Source organism: Ranitomeya variabilis, chromosome 1, assembly GCF_051348905.1.
Source record: "Ranitomeya variabilis isolate aRanVar5 chromosome 1, aRanVar5.hap1, whole genome shotgun sequence".
Classification (NCBI taxonomy): domain Eukaryota; kingdom Metazoa; phylum Chordata; class Amphibia; order Anura; family Dendrobatidae; genus Ranitomeya; species Ranitomeya variabilis.
The window spans coordinates 638,609,062-638,625,744 of record NC_135232.1 but is presented as its reverse complement, the minus strand read 5'-3'; positions in this window follow the sequence as shown (position 1 = coordinate 638,625,744).

Here is a 16,683-nt window from a genome sequence, read left to right as displayed (position 1 = left end):
TTTCGTGAATAATTGTAAATTGTTTTTGTCCCTGAGACCCTGTTCATCTGGAGATTCTGCTCAGCAAGTAAAAATTGTTATTTCGTTCTTACGGGGCGACCCTCAGGATTGGGCTTTTTCGCTGGCGCCAGGAGATCCGGCATTGGCTGATCTTGATGCGTTTTTTCTGGCGCTCGGTTTACTTTATGAGGAACCCAATCTTGAGATTCAGGCAGAAAAGGCCTTGCTGGCTATGTCTCAGGGGCAGGACGAGGCTGAAGTGTATTGCCAAAAATTTCGGAAATGGTCCGTGCTGACACATTGGAACGAGTGTGCACTGGCCGCTAATTTTAGAAATGGCCTTTCTGAAGCCATTAAGAATGTTATGGTGGGTTTTCCCATTCCCACAGGTCTGAATGATACTATGGCACTGGCTATTCAAATTGACCGGCGGTTGCGGGAGCGCAAAACCGCAAATTCCCTCATGGTGTTGTCTGAACAGACACCTAATTCGGTGCAATGTGATAGAAAAACCGCAAATTCCCTCATGGTGTTGTCTGAACAGACACCTGATTTAATGCAATGTGATAGAATCCTGACTAGAAATGAGCGGAAAATTCATAGACGCCGGAATGGCTTGTGCTACTACTGTGGTGATTCTACACATGTTATCTCAGCATGCTCTAAACGTATAGCTAAGGTTGTTAGTCCTGTCACCGTTGGTAATTTGCAACCTAAATTTATTCTGTCTGTAACTTTGATTTGCTCACTGTCATCTTATCCTGTCATGGCGTTTGTAGATTCAGGTGCTGCCCTGAGACTCATGGATCTCTCATTTGCTAAGCGCTGTGGTTTTACTCTTGAACCATTAGAAAATCCTATTCCTCTTAGGGGTATTGATGCTACACCATTGGCAGCAAATAAACCGCAGTATTGGACACAGGTTACCATGTGCATGACTCCTGAACACCGCGAGGTGATACGTTTCCTGGTTTTACATAAAATGCATGATTTGGTTGTTTTAGGGCTGCCATGGTTACAGACCCATAATCCAGTCCTGGACTGGAAGGCTATGTCAGTCTCAAGTTGGGGCTGTCGTGGTATTCATGGGGATTCCCTGCCTGTGTCTATTGCTTCCTCTACGCCTTCGGAAGTTCCGGAGTATTTGTCTGATTATCAGGATGTCTTCAGTGAGTCTGAGTCCAGTGCACTGCCTCCTCATAGGGACTGTGACTGTGCTATAGATTTGATCCCAGGCAGTAAATTTCCTAAGGGAAGACTGTTTAATCTGTCGGTACCTGAACATACCGCTATGCGTTCATATATCAAGGAGTCTCTGGAGAAAGGACATATTCGTCCGTCTTCTTCCCCTCTTGGTGCGGGATTCTTTTTTGTGGCAAAAAAGGACGGATCTTTGAGACCTTGTATTGATTATCGGCTTTTAAATAAGATCACTGTCAAGTTTCAGTATCCTTTACCGCTGTTGTCTGACTTGTTTGCCCGGATTAAGGGTGCCAAGTGGTTCACCAAGATAGACCTTCGTGGTGCGTACAACCTTGTGCGCATTAAGCAAGGCGATGAATGGAAAACCGCATTCAATACGCCCGAAGGTCATTTTGAGTACTTGGTGATGCCTTTTGGGCTCTCCAATGCGCCTTCAGTTTTTCAGTCCTTTATGCATGACATTTTCCGGAAGTATCTGGATAAATTTTTGATTGTTTATCTGGATGATATTTTGGTTTTTTCTGATAATTGGGATTCGCATGTGGAGCAGGTCAGGTTGGTCTTTAAAATTTTGCGTGAAAATTCTTTGTTTGTCAAGGGCTCAAAGTGTCTCTTTGGTGTACAGAAGGTTCCCTTTTTGGGGTTCATTTTTTCCCCTTCTGCTGTGGAGATGGACCCAGTCAAGGTCCGAGCTATTCTTGATTGGACTCAGCCCTCGTCAGTTAAGAGTCTTCAGAAGTTCTTGGGCTTCGCTAACTTCTACCGTCGTTTTATCGCTAATTTTTCTAGCATTGTGAAACCTTTGACGGATATGACCAAGAAGGGCTCCGATGTAGCTAACTGGGCTCCTGCTGCCGTGGAGGCTTTCCAGGAGTTGAAACGCCGGTTTACTTCGGCGCCTGTTTTGTGCCAGCCTGACGTCTCACTTCCCTTTCAGGTTGAGGTGGATGCTTCGGAGATTGGGGCAGGGGCCGTTTTGTCGCAGAGAGGCCCTGGTTGCTCTGTTATGAAACCTTGTGCCTTTTTCTCTAGGAAGTTTTCGCCTGCCGAGCGAAATTATGATGTGGGCAATCGGGAGTTGTTGGCCATGAAATGGGCATTTGAGGAGTGGCGTCATTGGCTCGAGGGTGCTAAGCATCGTGTGGTGGTCTTGACTGATCACAAAAATCTGATGTATCTCGAGTCTGCTAAACGCCTTAATCCGAGACAGGCCCGCTGGTCATTGTTTTTCTCCCGCTTTGATTTTGTTGTCTCGTATTTACCAGGTTCAAAGAATGTGAAGGCCGATGCTCTTTCTAGGAGCTTTGTGCCTGATGCTCCTGGAGTCGCTGATCCTGTTGGTATTCTTAAAGATGGAGTTATCTTGTCAGCTATTTCTCCGGATCTGCGACGTGTGTTGCAGAGATTTCAGGCTGATAGGCCTGAGTCTTGTCCACCTGACAGACTGTTTGTCCCGGATAAGTGGACCAGCAGAGTCATTTCCGAGGTTCATTCCTCGGTGTTGGCAGGTCACCCGGGAATTTTTGGCACCAGAGATCTGGTGGCCAGGTCCTTTTGGTGGCCTTCCTTGTCAAGGGATGTGCGGTCATTTGTGCAGTCCTGTGGGACTTGTGCTCGAGCTAAGCCTTGCTGTTCTCGTGCCAGCGGTTTGCTCTTGCCCTTGCCTGTCCCAAAGAGACCTTGGACACATATCTCCATGGATTTCATTTCTGATCTTCCGCTATCTCAGGGCATGTCCGTTATCTGGGTGATATGTGATCGCTTTTCCAAGATGGTCCATTTGGTTCCTTTGCCTAAGCTGCCTTCCTCTTCCGATCTGGTTCCTGTGTTTTTTCAGAACGTGGTTCGTTTGCACGGCATCCCTGAGAATATTGTGTCAGACAGAGGATCCCAGTTCGTTTCCAGGTTCTGGCGATCCTTTTGTAGTAGGATGGGCATTGATTTGTCGTTTTCGTCTGCTTTCCATCCTCAGACTAATGGACAGACGGAGCGAACTAATCAGACTTTGGAGGCTTATTTGAGGTGTTTTGTCTCTGCTGATCAGGACGATTGGGTGACATTCTTGCCGTTGGCTGAGTTTGCCCTTAATAATCGGGCTAGTTCCGCCACCTTGGTTTCGCCTTTTTTCTGCAACTCTGGTTTCCATCCTCGTTTTTCTTCGGGTCATGTGGAGCCTTCTGACTGTCCTGGGGTGGATTCTGTGGTGGATAGGTTGCAGCAGATCTGGAATCATGTGGTGGACAACTTGAAGTTGTCACAGGAGAAGGCTCAGCGCTTTGCCAACCGCCGCCGCGGTGTGGGTCCCCGACTACGCGTTGGGGATTTGGTATGGCTTTCTTCCCGCTTTGTTCCTATGAAGGTCTCCTCTCCCAAATTTAAACCTCGTTTTATTGGGCCTTACAAGATATTGGAAATCCTTAATCCTGTATCTTTTCGTCTGGATCTTCCTGTGTCGTTTGCTATTCACAATGTATTTCATAGGTCCTTGTTGCGGCGGTACATTGTGCCTGTAGTTCCTTCTGCTGAGCCTCCTGCTCCGGTGTTGGTTGAGGGCGAGTTGGAGTACGTGGTGGAGAAGATCTTGGATTCTCGCCTCTCCAGGCGGAGGCTTCAGTACCTGATCAAGTGGAAGGGCTATGGTCAGGAGGATAATTCCTGGGTGGTCGCCTCTGATGTTCATGCGACCGATTTAGTTCGTGCCTTTCATGCCGCTCATCCTGATCGCCCTGGTGGTCGTGGTGAGGGTTCGGTGACCCCTCACTAAGGGGGGGGTACTGTTGTGAATTTGCTTTTTGCTCCCTCTAGTGGTTACTAGTTTTTTGACTCTGGTTTTTCTGTCATTCCTTTTATCCGCACCTGGGTCGTTAGTTAGGGGTGTTGCTATATAAGCTCCCTGGACCTTCAGTTCTATGCCTGGCAACGTAGTTATCAGAGCTAGTCTGCTGTGCTCTTGTCTACTGATCCTGGTTCCAGTTATATCAGCTAAGTCTGCCTTTTGCTTTTTGCTATTTGTTTTGGTTTTGTATTTTTGTCCAGCTTGTTCCAAATCTATATCCTGACCTTTGCTGGAAGCTCTAGGGGGGCTGGTGTTCTCCCCTCGGACCGTTAGACGGTTCGGGGGTTCTTGAATTTCCAGTGTGGATTTTGATAGGGTTTTTGTTGACCATATAAGTTACCTTTCTTTATTCTGCTATTAGTAAGCGGGCCTCTCTGTGCTAAACCTGGTTCATTTCTGTGTTTGTCATTTCCTCTTACCTCACCGTCATTATTTGTGGGGGCCTTCTATCCAGCTTTGGGGTCCCCTTCTCTGGAGGCAAGAAAGGTCTTTGTTTTCCTCTACTAGGGGTAGCTAGATTCTCCGGCTGGCGCGTGTCATCTAGAATCAACGTAGGAATGATCCCCGGCTACTTCTAGTGTTGGCGTTAGGAGTAGATATATGGTCAACCCAGTTACCACTGCCCTATGAGCTGGATTTTTGTATTCTGCAGACTTCCACGTTCCTCTGAGACCCTCGCCATTGGGGTCATAACAACCTGCCCAACGAGCATTTCGCTTGAGCTTTGAAGAGGGAATGAAGTGATGGTAAGCCTCAAGGCATTTAAGCCGGAAGTGCATCATGGAGAGCATCACACGAGCGGAAGGAACGGTGGCATGCGCTTCACGCTGGAACGCAGGAAGTGTACAAGTAGCGTTCCACGTTGGAATGCAAGGACGTAATAGCTCATGTAAGTGGGAAGCTTGTAAATGATTTTTGTAGCCAGCCAAGAGTTTTTCAACTCCTGTTGGAGGGATTTTCATTAATTCCTTCTTGGAAATTTCTTCCAGTTCTGTGAGATTCCTGGGCTGTCTTGCATGCACTGCTATGTTGAGGTCTAGCCACAGATTTTCAATGATGTTCAGATCAGGGGACTGTGAGAGCCACTGTAAAATCTTTACCTTTCACGTTTGAGGTTGTCTATTGTGGATTTTTATGTGTATTTAGGATCATTATCCATTTGTAGAAGCCATACGCGTTTCAACTTCAGCTGTTTTACAGATGGTATGTTTGCATGCATAATTTGTTGAAATTTCATTGAATCCATTCTTCCCTCTGCCCAAGAAATGTTCCCCGTGTCATTGGCTGCAGCACAACCCCAAAGAATCATTGATCCACTCTCATGCTTAATGGTTGGCAATATGTTCTTCTCCTGAAATTCTGTGCTGTTTCTCTACACATACCTTTTATGATTGGGGCCAAAGTGTTCTATTTTAATCTCAACGGTCCACAGGACTTGTTTCAAAAAACATTAGGCTTGTTTACATGTTCTTTTCCATACTTCTGTAGCTGAATTTTATGGTGAGGATGCAGGAGAGATTTTGTTCTCTTGACTCTTCCAAGAAGGCCATGTTTATGCAGGTGTCTCTGAACAGTAGAACAATGTACCACAACTCCAGAATCTGCTAAATCTCTGGTATTTTGCAGTCAAGCGGGGGTTCTGATTTGCCTCTCTAGTAATCCCACGAGCAGCTCTCACTGAAATTTTGCTTCAATTGCTCAAATTGGCAGGATATGTAAATGCCTTTTTTCCGGTCCAATGGGCGGCATTTCGTCTTCATTTCTCCACCCCATCCGTCCCTGTTGTCCGCAATGTTTGAGAATTAGAGCACTTGTCCTACATAGTTCGCACGTGCGCAATGCAATCTTCACGCGTGCACGTGCAGTATGCTTTGCCCAGCTGCGGGCAAAGCCGAAAAGCATTACTGCGCATGCGCCCGCGCACTGTGTCCCAGAACACAGCTAAATACTTCCGGGACATAGTGTCGCCCCAGTCTTTAGTATGGTCCTCGAAAGAAATAAGTCAAGCACCAGTCCTTTGTACTGGCCACACATACATGTAAATTAGATCTCCCCTGAGGCGTCTTTTTTTTGCAGCTAAACAAGAACAACTTTTTCGACCTATCATTATATGAGAGGCCTTCTATACCTTGTAATAATCTAGTTGCTCGCCTTTGAACTCATTTCTGAATGTCCTTTTTTCAATGTGGAGCCCAAAACTGGATCCCACATTCTAGATGTGGCCTCACAAGTGATTTATTGTTGTGAACTGTGTTTCTGGGCTCCCTCTTGTGGTCACTAATGGTATTGTATGAGTCATGTCTTCTGCAGGCCTGGGCTTCAGCTGTTTCATTAAGCTGTGGGTGTTCCCTATTTAGTCCTCCTTAGGACTCAGTCTCTTGCCTGGTATCGATGTATTCAGTCCAATTTGGTCTCCTCCTGATTCCTTGCCATCTGTCTTATGCAAGAAAAGCTAAGTCCTGTTTGCATATTTTGGATCATTTGCATTATCAGTGTTTTTGTCCAGCTTGCTCAAAATGTGATTTTCTAGCTCGCTGGAAGCTCTAGGGTGCTGATATTCTCCCCTCACACCGTCAGTCGGTGCGGGGGTTCTTGAATATTCAGCGTGGATGTTTTTGCAGGGTTTTCTGCTGACCGCATAGTTCACTTTCTATTTTCTGCCTATCTAGATTAGTGGGCCTCACTTTGCTGAATCTAGTTCATCTCTACGTTTGTGTTTTCCTCTTGCCTCACCGTTATTATTTGTTGGGGGCTTTCTATATCTTTGGGGTTAATTTCTCTGGAGGCAAGTGAGGTCTTATTTTCCCTCTAGGGGTAGTCAGTTCTCCGGCTGGCTCGAGACGTCTAGAAACAACGTAGGCACGTTCACCGGCTACTTCTAGTTGTGTGTTAGGATCAGTTATGCGGTTAGCCCAGTTTCCACCTCCCTAGAGCAGTTCCTATGTTTTTGTAGACTTAGCCGGAATACCAGAGATCCTCTACCACTAGGATCATAACAATTTATAAAGGGATAACAAGACGTTGGGATCACGGGATTTTATTTCGCTTTTATACACCCTAAAATCTTGTTTGCTTTTGCAGCTGCTGCTTGACATGGAGTACCGCTGCTCAGCTTACTTGTAACCAGAATACCCAAGTCCTTCTCCTGTTCTGCAGTCCCGAGTATACTCCCATTTAATGTATATGCAGCAATAGGATTACTCCATCCTAGGTGCTTTACTCTACATTTATCTACAGTATATACTCGAGTATAAGCCGAGATTTTCAGCCCATTTTTTTGGGTTGAAAGTCCCCCTCTCGGCTTATACTCGTCATACCCAGGGGTCGGCAGGGGAGGGGGGGCAGCAGTTGTCTATTTATACTCACCTGCTCCTGGTGCGGTCCCTGCTTCCCAGCGCCCCAGCTTCTTCCTGTACTGAGTGGTCACATGGTACCGCTCATTACAGTAATGAATATGCGGCTCCACCTCCCATAGGGGTGGAGACGCATATTCATTACTGTAGTGAGCGGTAATGAGCGGTAATGGTGACAGCTCAGTAAAGCAAAAAGCAGTGGCACCGGTAAGCAGGGACTGCACCGCGCCAGGAGCAGGTGAGTATAACGGGGAGGGGAGCGCTGCGTGATATTCACCTGCTCCCCGGTCCGGTGCCACTCCATCTTCAGCGTCTTCTGCAGTGACGTTCAGGTCAGAGGGCGCGATGACGTGGTTAGTGTGCGCCTTCTGCCTGAACGTCAGTGCAGAAGACGCTGAAGATGGAGCGGCGCCGGACCGAGGAGCAGGTGAATATTGAAAGTGCCTGGGGCCTGAGCGAGTATGTGATTTTTTTTTTCATCGCAGCAACAGCAAATGGAGCATCTTATGGGGCCATAACGTTTGTGCAGTACTATATGGGGCAAGTGTCTGTATGGATCATCTTATGGGGCCATAACGTTTGTGCAGCACTATATGGGGCAAGTGTCTGTATGGGGCCATAACGTTTGTGCAGCACTATATAGGGCAAATGTCTGTATGGAGCATCTTATGGGGCCATAATTAACGTTTGTGCAGCATTATATGGGGCAAATGTCTGTATGGAGTATCTTATGGGGCCATAACGTTTGTGCAGTACTGTTGTGAATTCTGCTCTTGGGCTCCCTCCGGTGGTTGTTGGTGGTAGTGCAGTTGTCTTGGGGTTGTAATCTGGGCAGGTGTTTCTGCTGATTGCAGCTCTATTAGGTATTTAGGTGTGCAGGCTCCATGAGTCAGTGCCAGTTGTCCATTGTACTTGGAGGGATTGCATCTCTCTCTGGCTCCTCATGCCATGCTGCCAATTCAGATAAGTGTCTGTTTTTTTGTCTCTGTGCACACATGCAGTGTGCTTTGCAATTCAGTGCAATTTATTGTGTTTTTGTCCAGCTTAGACTTTGTTTGGATTTTTCAGTCATGCTGGATTTTCAGGAGATGCAGATATACTTTCTATGTCTTTAGTTAGATGTGGAATATTTGTATTATCTGCTGTGGATATTTTTAGGATTTTAATACTGACCACTTAGAATTCTGTCCTATCCTTTTCTGTTTAGCTAGAAGTGCCTCTTTTGCTAAGTCCTGTTTTTCTGCCTGCGTGTGTCTTTCCTCTTATACTCACAGTCAATATTTGTGGGGGGCTGCCTATCCTTTGGGGTTCTGCTCTGAGGCAAGATAGAATTCCCATTTCCATCTATAGGGGTATTTAGTTCTCCGGCTGTGTCGAGGTGTCTAGGACGTGTTAGGTACATCCCACAGCTACTTCTAGTTGCGGTGTTAGTTTAGGGTTTGCGGTCAGTACAGGTACCACCTACTCCTGAGAAAGTCTCTCATGCGGCTCCACGGTCACCAGATCATAACAGTACAACTGGCCAACAATGAGTTAAATGCATCTCAGAAGAAGGGAAGAAAGAGCCATTTTTTTCTGTAGTCTGCTTTGGCTTTTCTTCCCTCTTTTCCTCTGGGTGACTGAGGAGTCTTGTGCTAGCATGGATGTTCAGGGATTAGTTTCTCGTGTAGACCAGCTTGCTGCTAGGGTACAGGGTATTTCTGATTATATTGCTCAGACTCCGATTTTAGAGCCTAGGATTCCTACTCCTGATTTGTTTTTTGGGGACAGGTCCAAATTTTTGAGTTTTAAAAACAATTGTAAACTGTTTTTTGCTCTGAAGCCTCGTTCCTCTGGTGATCCCATTCAGCAGGTTAAGATTGTCATATCCCTGCTGCGTCTCGACCCTCAGGATTGGGCATTTTCCCTGGAATCTGGGAATCCGGCCTTGTTTAATGTAGATGCCTTTTTCCAGGCTCTAGGATTATTATATGATGAACCAAATTCTGTGGATCAAGCGGAGAAGACCTTGTTGGCCCTGTCTCAGGGTCAAGAAGCGGCAGAATTGTATTGTCAGAAATTTAGAAAATGGTCTGTGCTGACTAAATGGAATGAGGATGCTTTGGCGGCAATTTTCAGAAAGGGTCTTTCTGAATCTGTCAAAGATGTTATGGTGGGGTTTCCCACGCCTGTTGGTCTGAGTGATTCTAGGTCTCTGGCCATTCAGATCGATCGGCGCTTGCGAGAGCGCAGAACTGTGCGCGCTTTGGCGTTGTCCTCAGAGCAGATGCCTGAGCCTATGCAGTGTGATAGGATTCTGTCTAGAACGGAACAACAAGGATTCAGACGTCGGAATAGGTTGTGTTTTCATTGTGGCGATGCTTCTCATGTCATTTCAGTCTGCCCAAAGCATACAAAGAGAATCGCTAGTTCAGTTACCATCGGAACTGTACAACCTAAATTTCTGTTATTTGTGACCTTGATCTGCTCATTGTCATCATTTTCTGTCATGGCGTTTGTGGATTCAGGCGCCGCTTTGAACTTAATGGACTTTGAATTTGCCAGGCGTTGTGGTTTCCCCTTGCAGTCTTTGCAGAACCCTATTCCTTTAAGGGGCATTGATGCTACACCTTTGGCTAAAAATAAACCCCAGTTTTGGACACAGGTGACCATGTGCATGGCGCCAGCCCATCAGGAAGATTGTCGTTTTCTGGTGTTGCATAATTTGCATGATGCTATTGTGCTGGGTTTTCCATGGTTGCAGATACATAATCCTGTGTTGGATTGAAAGTCTATGTCTGTGACTAGTTGGGGTTGTCAGGGGGTTCATAATGACGTTCCTGTGATGTCAATCTCCTCTTCCTCCTCTTCTGAAGTTCCAGAGTTTTTGTCTGATTTTCAGGATGTATTCGATGAGCCCAAGTCCAGTTCCCTTCCACCGCATAGGGACTGTGATTGTGCTATTGACTTGATTCCAGGCTGTAAGTTTCCTAAGGGCTGTCTTTTCAACCTGTCTGTGCCGGAACATACCGCCATGCGGAGTTATGTTAAGGAGTCTTTGGAGAAGGGGCATATTCGGCCATCTTCTTCACCGTTGGGAGCGGGATTTTTTTGTTGCTAAGAAGGATGGCTCCTTGAGACCCTGTATTGATTATCGCCTCTTGAATAAGATCACTGTCAAGTTTCAATACCCTTTACCTTTGCTTTCCGATTTGTTTCCCAGGATTAAGGGGGCTAGTTGGTTTACTAAAATTGACCTTCGGGGGGCATATAATCTTGTTCGTATTAAGCAGGGTGACGAATGGAAAACTGCGTTTAATACGCCCGAAGGCCATTTTGAATATCTTGTGATGCCATTCGGGCTCTCTAATGCTCCATCTGTTTTTCAGTCCTTCATGCATGATATCTTCCGGAATTATCTTGATAAATTCATGATTGTATATTTGGATGACATCTTAATTTTTTCCGATGATTGGGAGTCTCATGTGAAACAGTTTAGGATGGTATTTCAGATCCTTCGTGATAATGCTTTGTTTGTGAAGGGGTCTAAGTGTCTCTTTGGAGTGCAGGTTTCTTTTTTGGGCTTCATTTTTTCTCCCTCATCTATAGAGATGGATCCGGTTAAGGTTCAGGCCATTCATGATTGGATTCAGCCCACATCCGTGAAGAGCATTCAGAAATTTTTGGGCTTTGCTAATTTTTATCGCCATTTCATTGCTAACTTCTCCAGTGTGGTTAAGCCCCTGACCGATTTGACGAAGAAGGGCGCTGATGTGACGAATTGGTCCTCTGTGGCTGTCTCTGCCTTTCAGGAGCTTAAACGCCGTTTTACTTCTGCCCCGGTGTTGCGTCAGCCAGATGTTTCTCTTCCGTTTCAGGTTGAGGTTGACGCTTCTGAGATTGGGGCAGGGGCCGTTTTGTCTCAGAGGAATTCTGATGGTTCCTTGATGAAACCGTGTGCCTTCTTTTCCCGTAAGTTTTCGCCTGCTGAACGCAATTATGATGTCGGCAATCGGGAGTTGTTGGCTATGAAGTGGGCGTTTGAGGAATGGCGACATTGGCTTGAGGGAGCCAAGCACCGTATTGTGGTCTTGACCGATCATAAAAATCTGATTTACCTCGAATCTGCCAAACGGCTGAATCCTAGACAGGCTCGATGGTCCCGGTTTTTCTCCCGTTTTGATTTCGTGGTTTCGTATCTTCCGGGTTCTAAGAATATTAAGGCTGATGCCCTCTCTTGGAGTTTTTTGCCTGATTCTCCTGAGGTACTTGAGCCGGTCGGCATTCTGAAGGGGTGGTCCTTTCTGCCATTTCCCGATTTGCGATGGGTTCTGCAGGAATTTCAGGCTGACAAACCTGACCGCTGTCCAGTGGGGAAACTGTTTGTTCCTGATAAATGGACGAGTAGAGTGATTTCTGAGGTTCATTGTTCTGTGTTGGCTGGCCATCCTGGTATTTTTGGTACCAGAGATTTGGTTGGTAGGTCCTTTTGGTGGCCTTCTTTGTCGCGTGATGTGCGTTCTTTTGTGCAGTCCTGAGGGACTTGTGCGCGGGCCAAGCCTTGTTGTTCCTGTGCTAGTGGGTTGCTTTTGCCTTTGCCAGTCCCTGAGAGGCCCTGGACGCATATTTCTATGGATTTTATTTCAGATCTTCCGGTTTCCCAGAGGATGTCGGTTATCTGGGTGGTTTGTGACCGGTTTTCTAAGATGGTTCATTTGGTGCCTTTGCCTAAATTGCCTTCCTCTTCTGGTTTGGTTCCGTTGTTTTTTCAGCATGTGGTTCGTTTGCATGGTATTCCGGAGAACATTGTGTCCAATAGAGGTTCCCAGTTTGTTTCTAAGTTTTGGCGGGCCTTTTGTGCTAGACTGGGCATTGATTTGTCTTTTTCTTCCGCATTTCATCCTCAGACAAATGGCCAGACCGAGCGAACTAATCAGACTTTGGAAACTTATTTGAGATGCTTTGTGTCTGCAGATCAGGATGATTGGGTGGCTTTCTTGCCATTGGCCGAGTTTGCCCCTAATAATCGGGCTAGTTCGGCTACCTTGGTTTCGCCCTTCTTTTGTAATTTTGGTTTTCACCCTCGTTTTTCTTCGGGGCAAGTTGAACCTTCTGATTGTCCTGGTGTGGATTCTGTGGTTGACCGGTGGCAGCAGATTTGGGCTCATGTGGTGGACAATTTGGTGTTGTCTCAGGAGGAGGCTCAGCGTTTTGCTAACTGTCGTCGGTGTGTTGGTTCCCGGCTTCGGGTTGGAGATTTGGCCTGGTTGTCTTCCCATCATGTTCCTATGAAGGTTTCTTCCCCTAAGTTTAAGCCTCGGTTTATTGATCCTTATAGGATTTCTGAGATTATTATTCCGGCCTCTTTTGCCATCCATAATGTTTTCCATAGATCTTTATTGTGGAAATATGTGGTGCCCGTTGTTCCCTCTGTTGATCCTCCTGCTCCTGTGTTGGTTGATGGGGAGTTGGAGTATGTTGTTGAGAAGATTTTGGATTCTCGCTTTTCGAGGCGGAGGCTTCAGTACCTTGTCAAATGGAAGGGTTATGGCCAGGAGGATAATTCTTGGGTTTTTGCTTCTGATGTCCATGCTGCTGATTTGGTCCGTGCCTTTCATCTGGCTCGTCCTGATCGGCCTGGGGGCTCTGGTGAGGGTTCGGTGACCCCTCTTTAAGGGGGGGGTACTGTTGTGAATTCTGCTCTTGGGCTCCCTCCAGTGGTTGTTGGTGGTAGTGCAGTTGTCTTGGGGTTGTAATCTGGGCAGGTGTTTCTGCTGATTGCAGCTCTATTAGGTATTTAGGTGTGCAGGCTCCATGAGTCAGTGCCAGTTGTCCATTGTACTTGGAGGGATTGCATCTCTCTCTGGCTCCTCATGCCATGCTGCCAATTCAGATAAGTGTCTGTTTTTTTGTCTCTGTGCACACATGCAGTGTGCTTTGCAATTCAGTGCAATTTATTGTGTTTTTGTCCAGCTTAGACTTTGTTTGGATTTTTCAGTCATGCTGGATTCTCAGGAGATGCAGATATACTTTCTATGTCTTTAGTTAGATGTGGAATATTTGTATTATCTGCTGTGGATATTTTTAGGATTTTAATACTGACCGCTTAGAATTCTGTCCTATCCTTTTCTATTTAGCTAGAAGTGCCTCTTTTGCTAAGTCCTGTTTTTCTGCCTGCGTGTGTCTTTCCTCTTATACTCACAGTCAATATTTGTGGGGGGCTGCCTATCCTTTGGGGTTCTGCTCTGAGGCAAGATAGAATTCCCATTTCCATCTATAGGGGTATTTAGTTCTCCGGCTGTGTCGAGGTGTCTAGGACGTGTTAGGTACATCCCACGGCTACTTCTAGTTGCGGTGTTAGTTTAGGGTTTGCGGTCAGTACAGGTACCACCTACTCCTGAGAAAGTCTCTCATGCGGCTCCACGGTCACCAGATCATAACACAGTACTATATGGGGCAAATATCTTTATGGAGCATCTTATGGGGCCATAATCAAGTTTTGTGCAGCACTATATGGGGCAAATATCTTTATGGAGCATCTTATGGGGCCAAAATCAACATTTGTGCAGGATTATATGGGGCATATTTTAATATGGAGCATCTTATGGGCCCATCATAAACTTTATGGAGCATTAAAGGGGGCTTCTGATTCAATATGGATATTCAAAAACACTTAACCTACTGATGTCTCAATTAATTTTACTTTTATTGGTATCCATTTTTACTTTTGACATTTACCAGTAGCTGCTGCATTTCCCACCCTAGGCTTATGCTCAAGTCATTAAGTTTTCCCAGTTTTTTTGTGGCAAAATTAGGGGGGACAGCTTATACTCGGGTTGGCTTATACTCGAGTATATACGGTACATTAAATCTCATTTGCCAAGTGTTTGCCCATTCACAAGTCTTATCCAGATCGTTTTGCAAAATTGTAATGTCAAGGTTAGATTTTAGCGTCCTACAAAGTTTGGTGTTGTCAGCAAAGACTGTGAACCATAACAAAAAATGTTTTAATGAACTCTGAAAAAAAAAAAAAAAAAGTTCAAACAACACCCCTTTTCTTTTGCCCCATTAAAAATAAACATGATAAAAAATTACACATGTGGTATTGCTGCATCCAGAATGTCTTATCTATCACAAAATGGTATCAATAAGTATGCTATCTCACTTTGCAAAAAATAAGCAGTCACACAGCTCCAATGACTAGAAAAATGGCAACACAATAAAAAAATATTGTTTTCTCAAAGTTCTGATTTGTTTTTCACCACTAAAATAATAATAAAAAAAAATTGGACAAGTTTGGTATCATACCGAAGAGGAGAATCATATTGCCACATCATTTTTGGCACATAATGTACACAGTAAAACAAATTCCCAAAAAGCATTGCAGGTTTTTTTTTCACAATTTCACTGCACTTTGGAGCTTTTTTTGTTTTCCCAGTACACTAAGTGGTAAAAAAGTGGTAAAATGAATGGTGTCATTCAAAAGTACAACTCGTCCCAGAAAAAAAAAAAAACAAGTATGTGGACAGAAAAAGGAGATTTTTGTGTACTCACCGTAAAATCCTTTTCTCCGAGCCAATCATTGGGGGACACAGGACCATGGGTGTTATGCTGCTGCCACTAGGAGGACACTAAGTAAACAGAGAAAGAATAGCTCCTCCCCTGCAGTATACACCCTCCTGCTGGCTCTCAGTGAACCAGTTCGGTAACAAAGCAGTAGGAGCTTAATATTTAACAAGGATGAACTATGTCAAAAACCAAGTTATCTCAACAAAAACCAAAGCCAATAGGCTAACAGGGTGGGTGCTGTGTCCCCCAATGATTGGCTCGGAGAAAAGGATTTTACGGTGAGTACACAAAAATCTCCTTTTCTCTTACGCCTCATTGGGGGACACAGGACCATGGGACGTCCTAAAGCAGTCCCTGGGTGGGAAACAATTAACTGCAATTGCTACTTGCACCCACAAGTTACAGATGCGGCACAGCCGCCTGCAAAATTCGTCTGCCAAAGGTCGCATCTGCCAAGGCCTGAGAGTGAATATGGTAATGTTTTGTAAAGGTATGCAGGCTGAACCAAGTCGCAGCCTTACAAACTTGTGCTGCCGAAGCTTGGTGCCGGATGGCCCAAGACGCACCCACTGATCGAGTGGAGTGAGCCTTAATCCCTGCTGGGACAGGAAGACCTCTGACTCGGTAGGACTCCTGAATAGCCGAACGGATCCATTTGGCTATTGTCGCCTTGGAAGCGGGAAACCCTTTCCTCGGTCCTTCCGGGAGCACGAATAGGGCATCTGACTTGCGGAAAGACGCTGTCCGCGAGATGTATCTCCTAAGAGCTCTCACTAAATCCAGTGTGTGAAGGGCCTTCTCGATGCGATGGACTGGTGCCGGACAGAGTGAGGGTAAGACAATCTCCTCATTGAGATGAAAAGAGGATACAACTTTCGGTAGAAAAGACGGGGATGTCCTCAAAACCACCTTATCCTGATGAAAATTCAGAAACGGAACTTGAGAGGACAGAGCCGCCAGCTCGGAGACTCGTCTGATAGAGGTGACCGCAACTAGAAAAGCAACTTTCCATGAAAGGAGAGACAGGGAAACCTCCTGTAGAGGTTCGAAAGGAGCCTGTTGCAAAACTCCCGAGGACCAGATTAAGATCCCATGGTTCCAACGGCATCCTATAGGTGGACGCCCGATGGGAGACTCCCTGAATAAACGTCTTGACCTGTAATCTGTTGGCAATAATGCGTTGGAAGAGAACAGACAGGGCTGAGATCTGCCCCTTGAGAGAACTAAGGGCGAGACCCAAGTCCAAACCCGTTTGTAAGAATTCGAGAATGGAAGGGATGGAAAAATGTAGAGGAGAACGTCCTCGGTCGCTACACCATGAAAAGAAAGTCTTCCAAGTGCGATGATAGATATGCATAGACGTAGGCTTTCTAGCGTTGATCATGGTAGCTATGACTTCTGGAGAGAAACCTGCCTGGGCTAGGACCCAGGACTCAACGGCCATGCCGTCAAACACAGGGCCTCCGAGTTCTGGTGGTAAAAGGGGCCTTGAGATAGCAGATCTGCGCAATTCGGTAATCGCCAGGGAACGTTGGCAACTAGTTGAACTAGTTCCGAGTTCTGGCGCAATCAGGATTACCGGCACCCTCTCCGCTCTGATTTTCTTGATGACTCTCGGTAGGAGAGGAAGCAGGGGAAATATGTACGGAAGCCGAAAATGATGCCACGGGAGTACAAGAGCGTCTGCCCCGATGGCTGCCGGATCGTGGGACCAAGCCAAGAAGTCGGGAACCTTGGAATTCA